Source organism: Mustela nigripes, chromosome 2 (genome assembly GCF_022355385.1).
Source record: "Mustela nigripes isolate SB6536 chromosome 2, MUSNIG.SB6536, whole genome shotgun sequence".
In the NCBI taxonomy this organism is placed as follows: domain Eukaryota; kingdom Metazoa; phylum Chordata; class Mammalia; order Carnivora; family Mustelidae; genus Mustela; species Mustela nigripes.
In genome coordinates this window covers 44794084-44810482 of record NC_081558.1, presented here as the reverse complement: position 1 = coordinate 44810482, position 16399 = coordinate 44794084, and the positions used below count along the sequence as shown (strand labels likewise).

The 16399-nt window shown below is 35.3% G+C and overlaps 1 protein-coding gene across 7 annotated transcripts in view; it reads right to left on the bottom strand.

Annotated features, from left to right (window-relative positions):
- The window catches only part of LOC132011507 (contactin-4), a 941143-nt gene that overhangs the window by 308809 nt on the left and 615935 nt on the right, over positions 1 to 16399 (bottom strand). The window lies entirely within an intron of this gene.

Below are 16399 nucleotides of genomic sequence, written 5' to 3'. Positions count from 1 at the left end.
TTTCCCTCTGGGACATGCTTCCCCTCTAATCTTTATTTATCTTTTGGATTTCAATTACAGTCATTTTCTCATGGAAGTCTTTCTCAATTCCCTTTATCTATGTTTCTCAATAACTTTTGTTACAAATGTCATAGTACCACCACCATTTTCTCAGCATTCATTTCAATTGGTTATTGTGTATTTCTTGCAATACTATTCAATGAACATTTTCCTCTCCCACGAGAAAGCAAACTCTGTAAGATGAGGGGCTAGGTCTTGTTTTCTTTACCTGCCAATATAAAGACCACTCAGAAAAACAAAACAAAACAAAACAAACAAACAAACAAACCCCAGAATGAAGGAATGCTATATACAGTCTATGTTTTCCTCTCCTAAAATGCCTTGCTTTTTTCTCTGTGCCCTCGAACATCTGCCCAATCAACTACCTTACAAAAAAGACTACTTTCAGACCATCTCTTGATCCCCCCTGCTCCTGCTTATTCTGTCTTTTGTTCCTTAGAATTCAAGACCTTCAACCTTCTGAACGCTCACCACACTTGAGGTTTCTTGTTCAATATCTGTCTTCCCTGCTGGATATAAACTTCATATTTGTCTAGTTCACTGATGTATCTTCCTCATCTAACACACTGTTTTCTACCTAGTTGGTATACGTTAACTATTTATGGGGAAAAGGCAAACATACAAAGGAAATCTCCACACTGAGTATTGATAATTCAATTTTTCACAACACATTTACTTGGATGATGTGGTGGTATTTTCCAAAGATCCTTAATTTTTCTTTTTTCTTTTTTTTTTTTTAAGATTTTATTTATTCAGTTATTTGAGAAAGAGAGAGCACAAGCAAGCAGAGAGAGAGGAAGAAGCAGGCTCCCCGCTGAGCAGAGAGCCCGATGTGGGGCTCGATCCCAGGACCCTGAGATCATGACCTGAGCCGAAGGCAGAGGCTTTAACCCACTGTGCCACCCAGGCACCCCAGATCCTTAATTTTTCAAATATGTAGGAGAATTAATGGTTCTTTACAGTCAAGGTAATTACTTAGTAGAAATCTCAGGCTGTGATTACTGACATGGAACTATATGCAGGATAAATGGATGGTTAGAGTAAAATGAAGCTTACTATCTTAGAGCAATTGATAACTGTGTTTGAAATCTTGGAACATCTGCTAGGTACAAAGAACCATGCTGAGTAAAACATAGACACATGGATCTGGTTCTCTGGTTATATATGGACTAGTCAGAGAGCCAGACAAAACCATATGCTCAATTCTAGTACCTTATAATAAATATTGGAGCACTCATAGGCAAAAGAGATAAGAAAGCATAGCATTCACATATTAATGCACAGTCTATGCATGTACAGGTGAAGGCATGTCCATAAACATACATGTGACATTTCCCTGACATATTAAATCCTCGTAATTTTAAAATACCGCCATTATTCCTATTAAATAAATGAGGATACTAGGATTGAGTGGAATGTAGAACATTTTCTAGGTCATACAGAGTTTAGGCAGTAGATACCAGAGAACAGCAGACACAAAAGCCAAGGAGAGAACTGAAAGGGCTAAGAAAATTTAGAAGAAATGACTTACTAGAAAGTACTCTGGAGGAGATAGGAAAATTAACATTTAAAATAAGCCTTAGGTAAAGAGTATTCTTTGTTCTGAGAAAACCCACTAAGGGATATTTAGTTTTGCAAATGTACAATTATAACCCCAAGGTTCTTGGAAGAGTTAGAGAAGAAGATGTGCTGACCAATGTTAAGTAATCTGGCTACTAATTGAATAGTTCTTGCAGAACTTCATCACCTTAGAGAAAAAACAGTTATCCTCTGTGGAATTAGACTGTGTCTGGCTGGTAAAATAGTGACTGCTCTTAAGAAATCACAAGCATTCATTGGGGCATGTGGGTGGCCCAGTTGATTAAGCATCTGACTTTTGCTTTAGACTCAGGTCCTGATTTCATGGTTCCTGGGATTGAGCCCTGTGTCAGGCTCTGCACTCAGCAGGGATCTGCTTGGATATTCTCCCCCTCTCTCCCTTCCCCTATTTGTGCTCGATCTCTCTCTCTCTCTCAAATAAATGAGTAAATCTTAAAAAAAAAAAAAAAAGGAAATTACAATCATTCTTAAGTGGTTGTTTGAGGAAAACAGATCTGAGACCCTGACAAGAGGAATAAGGATAAATGAGTTCCATCTCAAATGTGAGGAAAACAGTGGATTAGATTGTCAAGGCTCAAAGTGTGATGTCATTTAAGATTAGACAACTCAGAATTTGATACTGAATTTTATACTACATGTTCAAAGGTAATATGCTTAGTTGTAGGGAAAGCAGAATGGAGTCTAGAGTTTATGTGCTATATGCATTATATTATTATGATTAAGATGCTATTAATGACACTTGCTGATTTCAAAACGTATTATAAAGCTACATTAATTAACAAAGTGTGGTATAAGGCAGATATACTGATCAACAGAATAAAACTGAGAGTTCTGAAATAAATTCTTCTGTTTACGATCACTTGATTTTTGACAAGAGTGCAAAATCATTCAATGGGGGAAAGAACTACATTTTCACAAATGGTATTGGAACAACTGTATACCCATGTACAAAAGATTCTGTCTCTGATTTCAAACTATATTACCAAGCTATCATAATCAAAATAGTATGGTATTGAACTAAAAACAGACCCAAAGAACAATGAAACACAATATTAAGCCCAGAAATAAACCCATAAATATATGGTCAATTAGTTCACAACAAATAGCCAAGAATATACGAGGAAAGGACAGTCTTTTCAATAAATGCTGTTAATAAAACTAGACAGCCACATGCAAAAGAATGAAACTGGGCCACTATCTTATACCATGCACAAAAATTAATTCAAAATGGGTTAAAAGCTTGAATGTATGACCTGAAGCCATAAAAATTCTAGAAGAAAACATAGGAAATAAGCTCCTTGACATGGGTCTTTGGTGATGATTTCTTTGGATTTGCCAACAAAAGATAACAAAGGCAAAAATGAACAAGTAGGATTCCATCAAACTATAAAGCTGCTGTACAGCAAAGGAAAACATCAACAAAATAAAAAGGCAACCTATTGAATGAGAAAAAAATATTTGCAAATCATGTAAATGATAAGGAGTTAGTATCTAAAAAATATAAAGAACAACTCAAGAGCAAAAGGACAGGAAATCTGATATTAAAAATGGGCAGAAAATCTGAATAAACATTTTTCCAAAGAAGAAATACGGATGGCCAACAGGTACATGAATAGATACTCACCATCACTCACCATCAGGAAAATGCAAATCAAAACCACAATGAGATATCACCTTACACCTGTTAGAATGACTATAATCAAAAAGACAAGAAATAACAAGTATTGACAAAGATGGGGAGAGATGGGAAAATAAACTGGTGGAAATGTAAATTGGTGCAGCCACTTTGGGAAACAGTATGGAGATTCTTCAAAAAATTAAAAAAACAACTACCAATGATCCAAAAATTCCACTTCCGGGCATTTATCTAAAGGAAACAAAAACACTAACTCAAAATGACATATATACTCTATGTTCATTGCAGCATAATTTAAAATAATCTATATATGGAAATAATCTACATGTCCACTGATAGATGAGTTGACAGAGAAAATATGGTATAAATCCAATGAAGTATTTTTTAGTCATAAAAAAATAATGAAATCTTGCCATTTGTGACAACATGCATGGACCTTGAGGGCATTATGCTAAGTGAAATAAGTTAGACAGAGAAAGGTAAATATATGATTTCACTTATATGTGGAATCTAAAACAAAACAAAACAAAACAAAACAACAAAACAAGTAACAAAATAACCAATCTGACAGATGGCAGAGAACTGACTGGTAGCTGCCAGAGAAGGGAGGATGGCGGCGGTCAGCACATTGACTGAAGGGCATCAAAGAGAACAAATTTCCATCGCAAAATTAAAAAGTCATAGGGGAATAATGGACAGCATGGCAACCACAGCTAGTAATACTATATTGCTCATATAAAAGTTGTTAAGTATATCTTTAAAATCCTCACCATAAGAAAAAGGTTTCTACAACCACGGATGGTGATAGATGTTAACTCAACTCACTGTAGTGATCAATTTGCAATACATAGAAATAGTGAACCATTATATTGAGCATATGAAACTAATCCAATGTTGAATACCAATTATACCTCAATTTTTAATAAAAGAAAGAAAGGGAAAAGAAAAGGAAAGAGAATGAAGTTGGGCCCCTACATCAATATATATAATGACATACCATTTGGCCATTAAGAAAAATAAAATACTGATACGTGCTACAATATAGATCAACCTTGATAATTATGGTAAGTGAAAGAAAACAGGTTGCAAAAAGCTACATAATATACGATGCCATTTATGTGAAATGTCCAGAATGGACAAATTCATAAAGACAGAAAATAGGTTAGCACTGGCAGGAGTTGGGAGAGTTGGGGAGTAATTTTTAATGAGTGCAGAATTTCTTTTTTATAAAGATTTTATTTATTTTTGAGAGTGAGAGGGAGTACACATGCACCTGAGCAGGCAAGGGGCAGAAGGAGAGGGAAAGAGAATCCCAAGTGGACTCCTTGCTAAGCACTGAGCCTGACTCTGAGCTAGACTGAAGGACCCTAAGATCATAACTCAAGTCATAATCAAGAGTTGATCACTCAACTGACTGAGCCACCCAGGTACCCCCAGGTTTCTTTTTTTAAGGTGGTAACAGTGTTCTGAAATTAGTGGTGATGGTAGCAACAGAAAACATGGTATGAGAAGTAAGAGAAAATACTTCTTCAATGAACTTTTTTTTTAATGAGAAACACCATATTTAATATACAACTTTATGGAAGGCACCCCCTGTTTTAGAAATTTAAAAAACATACTTCCCGGTTAAAGGAATAAAGTATTTAGGAGGAGGTATTACCTCAAACTGGTATTTCTGTTTCTCTTGTATTCTTTCATTGGTTGACTAATATAGTCATCCAGCCTCACTTGTTCCACAAATATTTATTCAGCACCTATCCATATATACTGGCCCTCATCTCATGTTAGTAATATTTTAAAAAAGCAGAACAAGATAATTACTAAGATTAAAAATGAGGAAATTCATTTGTTGAGTCCCTCACACTGTCCCATCACTGCTTTTTAACATAATTGTGGGCTATTTAAAGAAGGGTCTTCAAGGTATAATTTATCTATATTTTATGAGGCCAAGTTGAGAGATTGCTCATTGCACAACAAAGGCAGAGGATTCCGTGGAAGGGGTGGCAGGCAATAACCAGTATGAAAAAATGAACAAACCTGAAATGTTAATGATGAACAACAATGCAAGTGTTTGGCAGCAAATTAATATCCTGATCATAACTGGATAGAATAAATACATATATCAAGGATAAATTACTGATCTTCAGAAACATCCAGTGAGGGTTTAGTGCTTAGTACAGAATTTAATCTCTGGTATAATATCTAACAGCATAATTTAGTTCTTTGAAAACACACACAGGCACACACACACCCTTTCATGATGCCCCTGAATTTGAGATTTAACCTCTGAACCCTAAAGCAAACTTTGTTCTGTAAAGGGATCACTACTATAGCTATAAAGTAAAAACAAACAAACAAACAAAAAAAAACCAAAAAAAAAAAAAAACCAAACAACAACAACTAGCTAGTGTGGTACATAAAATACATGTCAGCTAGGAGGTAAATGGCCTGTGCAGATTAGAGCCTACTCAGTGCAAGGTGCTCCCTGGGTGGACAATGGAATCTGGCCTTCGCTAGCACAGGGATTTCTGCAGAGAGAAATGTAGTAACACGAAAGGTAACAATGCACGAGAGACCATGGTCGAACTGTTACAGCCACAGGTAGCTCAGACACTCTAAATGTGATAATTGCCAGTTTTTAGGGCTTTAGTGTGTCATACAAAGGGGTCAAATTCTGGGAAAATGACCTAGAAAAAGAGGTCCAGAGAGAGGGATTTGGGGTCAACAAACTACCCTGAATCACTTCAAATCACTGCCCTATGAAGAAAGGGCCAATCCTGCCTATTTTAGAGAAGGCCTAGAGAGCGCTATTTCAAGTGAGAGGAGGAAGTACTGAAGAAAAGAAAAGGAGACTTTTTGAATTTCTGTAGCTACCGTTTTTCCATTATTTCATCAAATCATACTATGTAATGTTCAAAACTCTATTATGCTTACCAGAGGCAAATGCATGGCAGGACACAAAACGTGCACATGTAATCCCACATTTAATCAAGGCCATTGCTCTCAATAGTTGGTTCCCTAATCCAGTAAAGTTACAAAAACACCCAATTTCAGCCTGATTCCCTATATGGTTGTATTTTTCCTTGGTGAAAGTGGTCAGCAAAGAATAGGAAAGGAATTGCACATATGCTGGTCTACTAGTCTCTTAGGTGGCTGCAGACAAGTTACTACAAATTTGGTGGCTTAAAACACACAAATTCATTCTCTCACATTCAGAAGGCTAGAAGTCTAAAATCAAGGTCTTAGCAAGGCTGTGCTCACTGTGAAGGCTCTAGGGGAGACTCTGTCCTTGTCCTTCCAGCTCTTGATAGCTGTTGGCAATCCTTGATATTCCTTGGCTACATCACTACAATCTCTGCCTCCATGGTCACATTGTCTTCTCCTCCTTGTGTCTCCTCCTCTGTCTGTTAGGAGGACCCCTGTCATGGATTAATGGTCCAACTGCATACTCTGGATGATCTCACCTTGAGATCCTTAATTTACAATAAAAAAGACACTTTTCCCAAATAAGGTCACATTTACAGGTTGTAGGTGGGTAAGACATTGGGTGAGTTACCATTCAATCCACTAGAGGTAGTCTATTAGATTTTGAATTCTGAACCATAACTGAATATGTATCTACTATAATATCATAACCTCTCAAACAAAAACTCTTGAGAAAGAATGGACAGTGACATAATTAGAGTGATTCCTTAGAGTTGACACTTTCTGCCGGTCAGAAATTTCCCCCTTTTTCAAAGGAATGAGGACACCTGATTGTTCACCAAAACTTCAGTCAAACGTAAAGCACAGTTAAGAGTGGGTAAGGAGGTAAGACTTAATCCTTGTTTTCTAAAAATTAAGCTGGAAAAACAATAAAAATCATTTTAACATTTGTTGACTGAATTCAGTGAAACAGAAGTGATAATATTTTAGTAACTTGTTATTTTTTAGTTAATATCCAAAGTGTTAATTTTTAACTTTTTTTAACTTTGGTGACTTTTTTTTTAAAGATTTTATTTATTAATTTATTTGACAGAGAGAGAGAGAGAGATCACAAGTAGGCAGAGAGGGAGGCAGGCAGAGAGAGAGGGGGGAAGCAGGCTACCCGCTGAGCAGAGAGCCCAATGCGGGGCTCAATCCCAGGACCCTGAGATCATGACCTGAGCCGAAGGCAGTGGCTTAACCCACTGAGCAACTCAGATGCCCCAACTTTGGTGACTGATTAAGGTGACTGATTAAGTACTGTCTGATTAATAATCTTTGGACCCCCATCTGGTCTTGTTTTCCAATTTTCAGGTAAACAGTATTCTTAAAATATTCTTGATTTTTTAAAAATCTGCACATTTCATTCATTTAGTCATTAACTCTCTGTCAGTCATGTAGACCCCAAATTGGATGGTGGGATGAGTGGAAGAAGAAATACCTAACAAAACCATAATTAACTGGTATCTGTACAATAATAGATTTCATAGAAGGGACAGAAAAAAAATAAAAGGACAATTATGTTGTATACCTGTGAATTTCAATTATTAATTATACCAGAACTCACAACTATACACATCACTAAGAACCCATATAGCATGGCCATATCTGCCTAGTTCTTAATGTTTATATTATAAGATCTTCTAGAGACTTTGATTATCACCAATAATGTCTTTGTAATACTATACTAAGTGACAGTACCTTTCAGAAACTTAGCAAGGCTTGGTTTAAATGCTTCTAACTATTCAATGAGAAAAATGTACTCCTTTATTGAGAGTCTAAGCCCTGCCTTGATAAGTGTTTTCAGTTTTACTGTCCAAATATTTCTTAATTGATTAAGTTTTAATTGATCTAAATATTCACAAATTATTTATCCAAACAATCATCCATCAACATTTTATTGCTCAGAAACAAAAGTTAGCTTATTTAAACAGACTTGCTAATTAAAAATAAGTCAAGCCAGTCATGGGTTTGGCCATCTCTCAAACCCCCAGTAATTGTTCGGATTGACTGCACATTTAATTCTTTGGCTATGAAAGATACACTAATTATTGAATATTAAAAGCAATGAACATTTGAAATTTACTGTGAAGAGAAGCAATAATCAAGGCTGAAAAACCAGGTTGCCAAGAGCCCCAGTTTGAACATGGTGCAATATTCTAAATTTAATACATTTTTCTAGTTTTTATTACCATCAGCACTGCAGTTGTCAGAGGGTGTCCAAGTTAAGGAGAACTCAGACAAAGCTCACTGTGGCAGCAATAAGAAAGATCTATTTCAATGAGAACATCTAATCAGCTTCTGTTCATCAGTGAAATATTTTCACCATAAAAAATGTTGGCTGCCACTTAATTGCTAAAGCTAAATGAAATTAACCTTAGAATGGATTGGTTTATTGAGTTACTTTACCCTTGTAGATACACTGCTTGAGGTCATAGGAAGGCCAAAATGGAGTGGCTTCTGCACCTAAGGGACCCCTTCACTTATCATCTCCATCCTTCTTCTTCTTCTTCTTCTTTTATCACCTTTTCCCTCTTCAATCTCCTTCTCCTTAATGTAGATTCAGGAGGTAGTGTAGTGTACAAGTCTGGTTTCTTTTCCCACCTCAGACAAGGTACCAACAGAGATCAGCATTGGTAACATTCAAGGGCTTCCTTCAAAGAACATCATCTCGCCAGTGGCCAAGACAACACCAGTTTCTCTACAGGCAACTGGATTTTTGTTACATGATTTAATTTTACCATAAGCAATCTGGAGATACTTATGTATGAATTATTGTCATCCATGACCTGAGATGATGAAGAGTGTTAAGACTTTTTGTTCTGAAGATCTGAATTAATGTAAAACAGCTGATCCTCTAGGATGAAGGCCCCAAACAATGTTTACGAAGCAATCAAGTTTGATGGGCTAAAATCTAGAGTTACTGTATTATTCCCTTGGAAGCTCTTCATAATAAACTATATTTAAAGAATCTTTTTCACGTGTAGGGGAGGAATTATATGGGAGTAAGAAAGCTTATAATAATATGTCATTTACTGCTTGGGGACATACAGTTTACAAACCCAGGGTTATTTACCATAAAATCTCAATATTCAGAATGTTTTATAACCTACTTATAATAAATTGAGAATTTGCATTTTAACTTTTAGAGCAGAAATATTGTTATTAATTATTCTCATTATGGAACCTGAAACCAATTATATTAAAATTAAAGTCACAAATGTATGCATAATTGCACTACACAACATTATGCTTTTAGATGTTAACAGTAAATCAACATCATGATGACATCAAGGAAGCTTACAACTAAAAAATCAAAAACAAAAAAAATTAATGTTGGAGATACTATATTAAAGGTTACAAAACACATTAAAAATTCCAAGTTTGTGTCTCTAAAGGAAACATGTTATCACCCACCCAAATCTATGTTTGAACATGAATTCCACTAGGAAAGTTTAATTTTAGGTATCATGAGGGAACCACACTTGACAAATTCCATGTAATGGGTATCTGCTCAGGAATTAGGAGGTCAGGTCCCTAAGGTTTCCCCTCCTCCCACTGCAACCTCAGTGAAAGTTCTCTCATTTCACTAATTCTCAGATTCTTCACCTGTGAAATAAAAATACCCAGCCTCTGCACCTAGTTCAGTGCACCCTTGCTTGCTTCTGCTTTAGATCCACCTTGATTTATAAGAAAACATCCCTTCATCTTTATCTAACACTTCTTAGTTTCAAGTCTATTTTTATATTTTGTATAAATTCATCTATAAGACAATCTTGGGTTATATTAAGAAATAAACAGGACAATGCTTTCAAAGTCCTTAGCATAAAATCTGATAGTGTAATAAAATTATAATAAATACTATAATAATAGCTAACATTTATTAAATCCTTAGTGTGTACCAGACAATGATGTGGGAATTTTAATGGGATTAATTTATTTGACCCTTACAACAAAGGAGGTATGGTTATTAACCCCATCTTATGGAGAAAGAAACTGAGGCAGAGAGAAGTATCTTGTCCAGGGTCACAAGGCTATAGAAGGGGCTGAATTTCAAAGCAAGGAATTTAACTCCAGAGCTGGTGATCTTATCCATTATACCTAAGCTGTTAATAAATGTTAGTTATAAACTGATGGTTACCAGAGGGGAGATAGGAACAGGGATGGGTGAAATAGGAATTGATTTTTTAAATTTCTGTCTCTCAATCTTTCTATACACATATATATATACACACATTATATATGGCTTTTGCATTATATATTACTTTAGAAATATAAAAAATTTAAACTTTCCAATGTAAACTAAGTGTCTACTTACATTTTTTGAAAGTTGAAAAAAAAAGAATGCAGAAAAATAAACAAACGTTGATTATTATTTTTATTTTAAAAAGAAAAGGGAGGGAAAGAGAAGGACAGGGAAGAAAAGACAGAAAGAAAAGTAGAGAAAGTTATTATATAGCTTTCTCAAGCAAGAAAATATTCTGGGACTTTGTATATGCTGCATAATTTAGTCTTCATAACAACCCTAAGAGCTAACTATGGTTATCTTCCCAATGTCGATGAGATGTCTGAATTTTAGAAACATTACAGACACCAAAAGTGAAGCGGAACAATAAATAGCACTCTATTCCACTTAAACTTGGGCAATATAATATCTTAGCTTCTCGAACCCACATAATCAATTGTTAAAAATAGTTTTATGATTATTTTTCTAAGTATATAAGTATGTCATATAATTTACTTTAAAAACTAGATGTCCATATGTCTGAGAAAAAAATGCCCTACTGAATTACCATGCACAATGACTCTCGAACAGATTTAACTTGGGATACTCGTCTGCAGGGAGTGGGCGGCGAGAATGATGAGGCTGTAGCCCTTCATACTGCATAGAAGCCTCTTGAAATAGCCCCACCATTAAGCGGTGGAAATAATGAACTGAAATTCCCTCCATTCCTGCCTTATCTTCTGATTCAGCTGTCTATGTAAGAATGAAGGATCATTCAACTTGCTTTTTTCCTTGGATGGAGGGAAGATTAAAGCAAGGCTATTCCTAAAATATTGTACTGAAAAGCTAAGTATACTCTGCCAAGTTTTCAGGAGTCGGATGACATGTTTGACGTATTCCATGCATGAACAATATTTTTTTAGGCTAAAGCCTCCTGTCCCAACATATACCCTTATCTGGAATAACACATCAGTTGTCTTCCACATAATATCTTCCACCTCAGGGTGGAAATGCTTGCACCCACTTCCAAAACACTCTCAAAGGATCATCAGAAAGTCTTTGAACTCAGTGGTTCAAATCATGACCCAAATATGGCCTGATGAGTTTAACATCCACTCTTACTTGTTTAACAACTATTATTGCAAGTTTACTAAGGTCTGGGTACTGGGTAGACTCCTATAAAAAAAATTTTTTTTCAAAGATAATATTCATTTATTTGAGAGAGAGAGACAGTGCAGGTGCACGAGTGGGGAGACAGCAGAGGGGGAGGGAGAGGAAGAGAGAGGATTCCAAGCAGATATTTGATGTGGGACTTGATCCCACAACCCTGGCATCATGACCTGGGCCGAAATCAAGAGTCTGACACTTAACTGACTGAACCATGCAGGTGTCCCAACCCTGATAAATTAATCAATGAGGTTTTGTAGCCCTTGGTATAATAGAAGGAGTAAATAGTGAAAGGTGTATAGTAGTCTTATGACAGCAAGAAAAATGAATGCTAATGGCTTAATATTGCAGGAGAACTGAAAAACAAAATGTGATCCAAATTGCATTACAATAATGTATGCTCATGAAAATGTCCCCATCTCATCAAGAGTGACTTAAATTATGCTATGCCTTTTTAATAAGGAAGGATTTTCAGCCTAACGATATTGAATGAAAAAAATGGTGGGGAGGAGTAGGTTCTGAAAGGAATCATCTCCATTAACGAGACTTTTTGCTTATGTGAATTAATTCATTCTTTAAAAATGCTAAATACAAGAGACTATCAAATTATGTCTACATAGCAGCATTATAAGATTTAAAAATCATCCATAAACAATGTATACCTTATAAGATTGTCATATAGATGAATTTATATAAAGTATAAAAATGAGACTTGAAGCTATGTCACGATAAAGATGAAGTCATGTTTTCTTATCAAGGGTGCACTGAACTAGGAGCAGAGGCTGGTTTTCCTTGGCTATCACTTATTTACTGTGTAAATAACCATGAGTAATTCAGTTACTCTAATCTTAATTTGCATTTTTAAAATGATATAGGCCAGGAATATTTTAAGTTCTGTTTCAGCCATAAAATCATATGATTAAAAATGAAGTATTTTAACTTGCACATTAGGGTGCAGTAAGTATCATCAGAAGACAATATTTTTTCCCCTCGCTCATTATGAAGATGTTTGGGGTGAAAGCAATTAGTAACATTAGAGATGCCATTGTCATGCTTCCCCTTACATCACTGAAGAAAAGTATTTTATTCTAAACTACTTAAATAGGTTTTTGAATAAAGGCATCATCTTTTTATAAAATTAATGTTAAAAGGATAAGAAGAAAAAAGTCTAGAAACTGCAGAGTTAAGATCAATTAGGCTGGATTCTAGAAAATGATTAAAATATAAAGGGTATGAGTTTATAAAAATACATCATCCCTCAAATAATTTTATACATATATTTTCTTTTTTGTGTCACTAAAGAGGAAACAAATTAAGGAAATCCTTTATTCATACATATAAAGTCTCCTAGACTTTGCAGACAAGCTAGTCTCAATTCTCTTGGAACTTAGACTCTATTGCAGTGATTAAACGATGAGGGAAAATAAATACACAAAATCATGCTAGGTTGTATTAAGTCCTAATAAACGAAACAGAGGATGTTATATAGAAGTAGAAGGCTGGAAGAAGGTAAGCAGAAGAGAAAAACAGAAATGATGGGAATCCCTTCTTAGGTTAGACAGGGTGATGTGAAAACTTTCTCCTAGGAAGAAGCTCTACCTAAATTTAGAAGGAAGGATCATGAAAATGAGCATGTAAAGTATCATGAGAAAAGCATGTAAAGCAAAGGGAATGAAAGTATCAAGGCTCCAGTACAAAAGAGAGATTCTCATTTTCAAGAAATTAAAATGAGCCCATGGTAATGAATTTGAGATTTATTCTAGTGCAGCAGAATGCATAAAACAGCAAAGTGGAATGATCTCATTTACATGTTTAAAAGATGAATCGGCCTGCTTTATGACAAATGGTTAAAGAAGATGTAGAGAAGTTGCATAGAGACCAGGTAGGAGGGGTATGGAAGAAAAAAAATAATACATCTTGATTTTACCAAGCCATTTGGCAAAGATTCTCACTACTTAAAGAATACATAGGAGAAACTGGGGTCCAACTACAGTATGTGTGGGAAAATGTGTAGCTAACTGAACAAGAATATGCAAAGAATATTGATTTAAAAGTTCAGTCTCATCTTGTCTCAGTGGAAGTTCTGTGTTGGCATGCTGCCCTGCCCTGGTCAACATGTTGTATCAATTATTTGAATGTACACATGCTTATCAAATTTTCTGCTGACATTAAAGTAGGAGGACAATCAATATGTCAGATTAAAAAAAAAGATATAAAACAATTTCAACTGCGAGGGAACAAAGGGTCACCACTCAGAAGGTGAATTTAATAGGGGTAAATATAATATGCTGAATTTAGGTTAATAAAATAACATGGTTGGGTAGCTTGGGATTAATAGACATTCATAAAAAATCAATCCTCAGATTTTATAGGACTGTATGTTCAAAATAAGGTTACAATGTGAGACTGGGGCTTTAAAATAAGATGAATATCAATGTCAGCTGCATTCACTGAAAAAGAAGTTCACATTGTGGGCTACTGCTTTTCCAACTGTCCTCTGCAAAGGTCAGGGCGCATGCATAGAATTGGGTGCATTTTGATATGGTCACAATTTAATAGATAAATTAACATAAATGTGTGTGTCATGAAGAAGATGGTTGTAGATTTACTGCTTGGAGAAGACAACAATTAAACATGATCATGTTTTCACATATTTGAAGCCTAACCAGAATCCTAGAGCAAGGCTTGGGAGTTAGAATGATGGAAATTCAGATATTTAGCTCAATTTTAAGAACACGATGTTGGGTTTGTTTTTATAGTTTTGAAAAAGTAGACCAGTCTACCATGGGTCAGAATGCTTTGTGATGAATAGGTAAAATTCTTTTTAGAATTTTTTTTTTTTACGATTTTATTTATTTGACAGAGAGAGAAATCACAAGCAGGCAGAGAGGCAGGCAGAGAGAGAGAGGGGAGGAAGCAGGCTCCCTGCGGAGAAGAGAGCCCGATGCGGAATTCGATCCCAGGACCCTGGGATCATGACCTGAGCTGAAGGCAGAGGCTTTAACCCACTGAGCCACCCAGGCGCCCCTGATTTTAGAATTTTTAAGGCTGAACAATAATCAGTCATGGATTCTTAAGGTACCAGGTTGCCTATATTACCCATTAAGTGGGATAAGCAAGGTGGGCTCCAAACACTGGTCCTCAGGCCAACTCAGCCACAAAACGAGTGTTAGAGCTTTTCCTTAGGCTAATAGAATGTAATTAAATGACAACCCTCAAACATGATATTCTGTCTTTTGGATAGTTTTGGTAGTAGAAATGCCTGGACTCTTAAAAAAGGATAGTCTTAACAGTTGGTAATTTGTTTCTCCAAATGTTATAAATTAGAAAGATAGGCTTGGTAGTGCTATGACAACCTTTATTTTTTGTTGTTACTACTGCGATCTTAAAAATTTCTTCTATGAATTCCAAAAATCAAAGAAGTAATCTCACTGAATGCAGAGACCACCCTACTCCGAGAATCAAAGAGTCTAAGAATATTTTTCAAAAGGAACCTAATGAAATTCACTTGTCATTCCTAAAAAATAGGTAAAGGTATCAAACTTGCATTAAACCAAGAGAAAGAGTTTGGTTCTATAACACTCAATTGGACATATTATCCTTCTATTATTCTGCATACCTAAGAATATTTGGAAGATTCTATTAGGAAATATTCACAAACAAAATGATCTTGGAATCCTATATATATCTAATACTCAGAAAACTCATTTCTTAACTAGTAAAAATGCCACCTGATGGCAATAATAGATCTAGTACTGGATATTAGATATATTTGATGTTGAGTTCCTAGAGAGGATTTTGTTAATGAGAATATTCTACAGTGTTACTGCCAACAGACTTTGTAATTATGAAACCTTTGACATTAATGCACTGCTGTATGAGTTGGGATTTTACACAAGGAAATGTATAAGCATATGCAAATACAAAAACCCTTAAAAATGTAGCTGAACATCAACGCTCAAAGACATCCATACTCAAATGTGTACTCACTGTTCTTGCCTGTGGATTTAATTTTCAACTTGCTATTTCTAAATTCCACTTTCTTTGATATGTTCATGAACTTTTATTAGATGATGGTCTTAAGATATGGTGATTTATTTTTTAAATGTTCTAAACTGAAAGTATAAAAGGTATAATGTAGAAGCTAACACTTTGTCTCTACTTTTTGTTGTTAATCTAGTGGTTTTAAAAATTTTCCTAATTTAGGGGCGCCTGGGTAGCTCAGTGGGTTAAGCCGCTGCCTTCGGCTCAGGTCATGATCTCAGGGTCCTGGGATCGAGTCCCGCATCGGGCTCTCTGTTCAGCAGGGAGCCTGCTTCCCTGTCTCTCTCTCTGCCTGCCTCTCCGTCTACCTGTGATTTCTCTCTATCAAATAAATAAATAAAATCTTTAAAAAAAATTTTTCCTAATTTATAAAACAAGAAAAAAACTGGAGAATTATAGGATTAATAGACTACCAACTTTTTTTTGAAACTCTGAGCTTTATGATTAAATACTTCTCAAATTGACTATTACTGGCAGTTCAATTGCTTGCTTATACACACTCTATAATGTGTGTGGGTTTATGTGTGTAATTTCTAGCTATGTAAATTTATGTATAAATTTGAGTGCGTGTGAACTGTACAGAGAGTCTCATAACAAACTATCAAATAATCAAACTGTATTCAACCTTTTAAAAGCAGAATATATCTATCTAGTTAGATTTACAATTTATCCTATTAACAAGATATTTCCCAAATACGAAAATA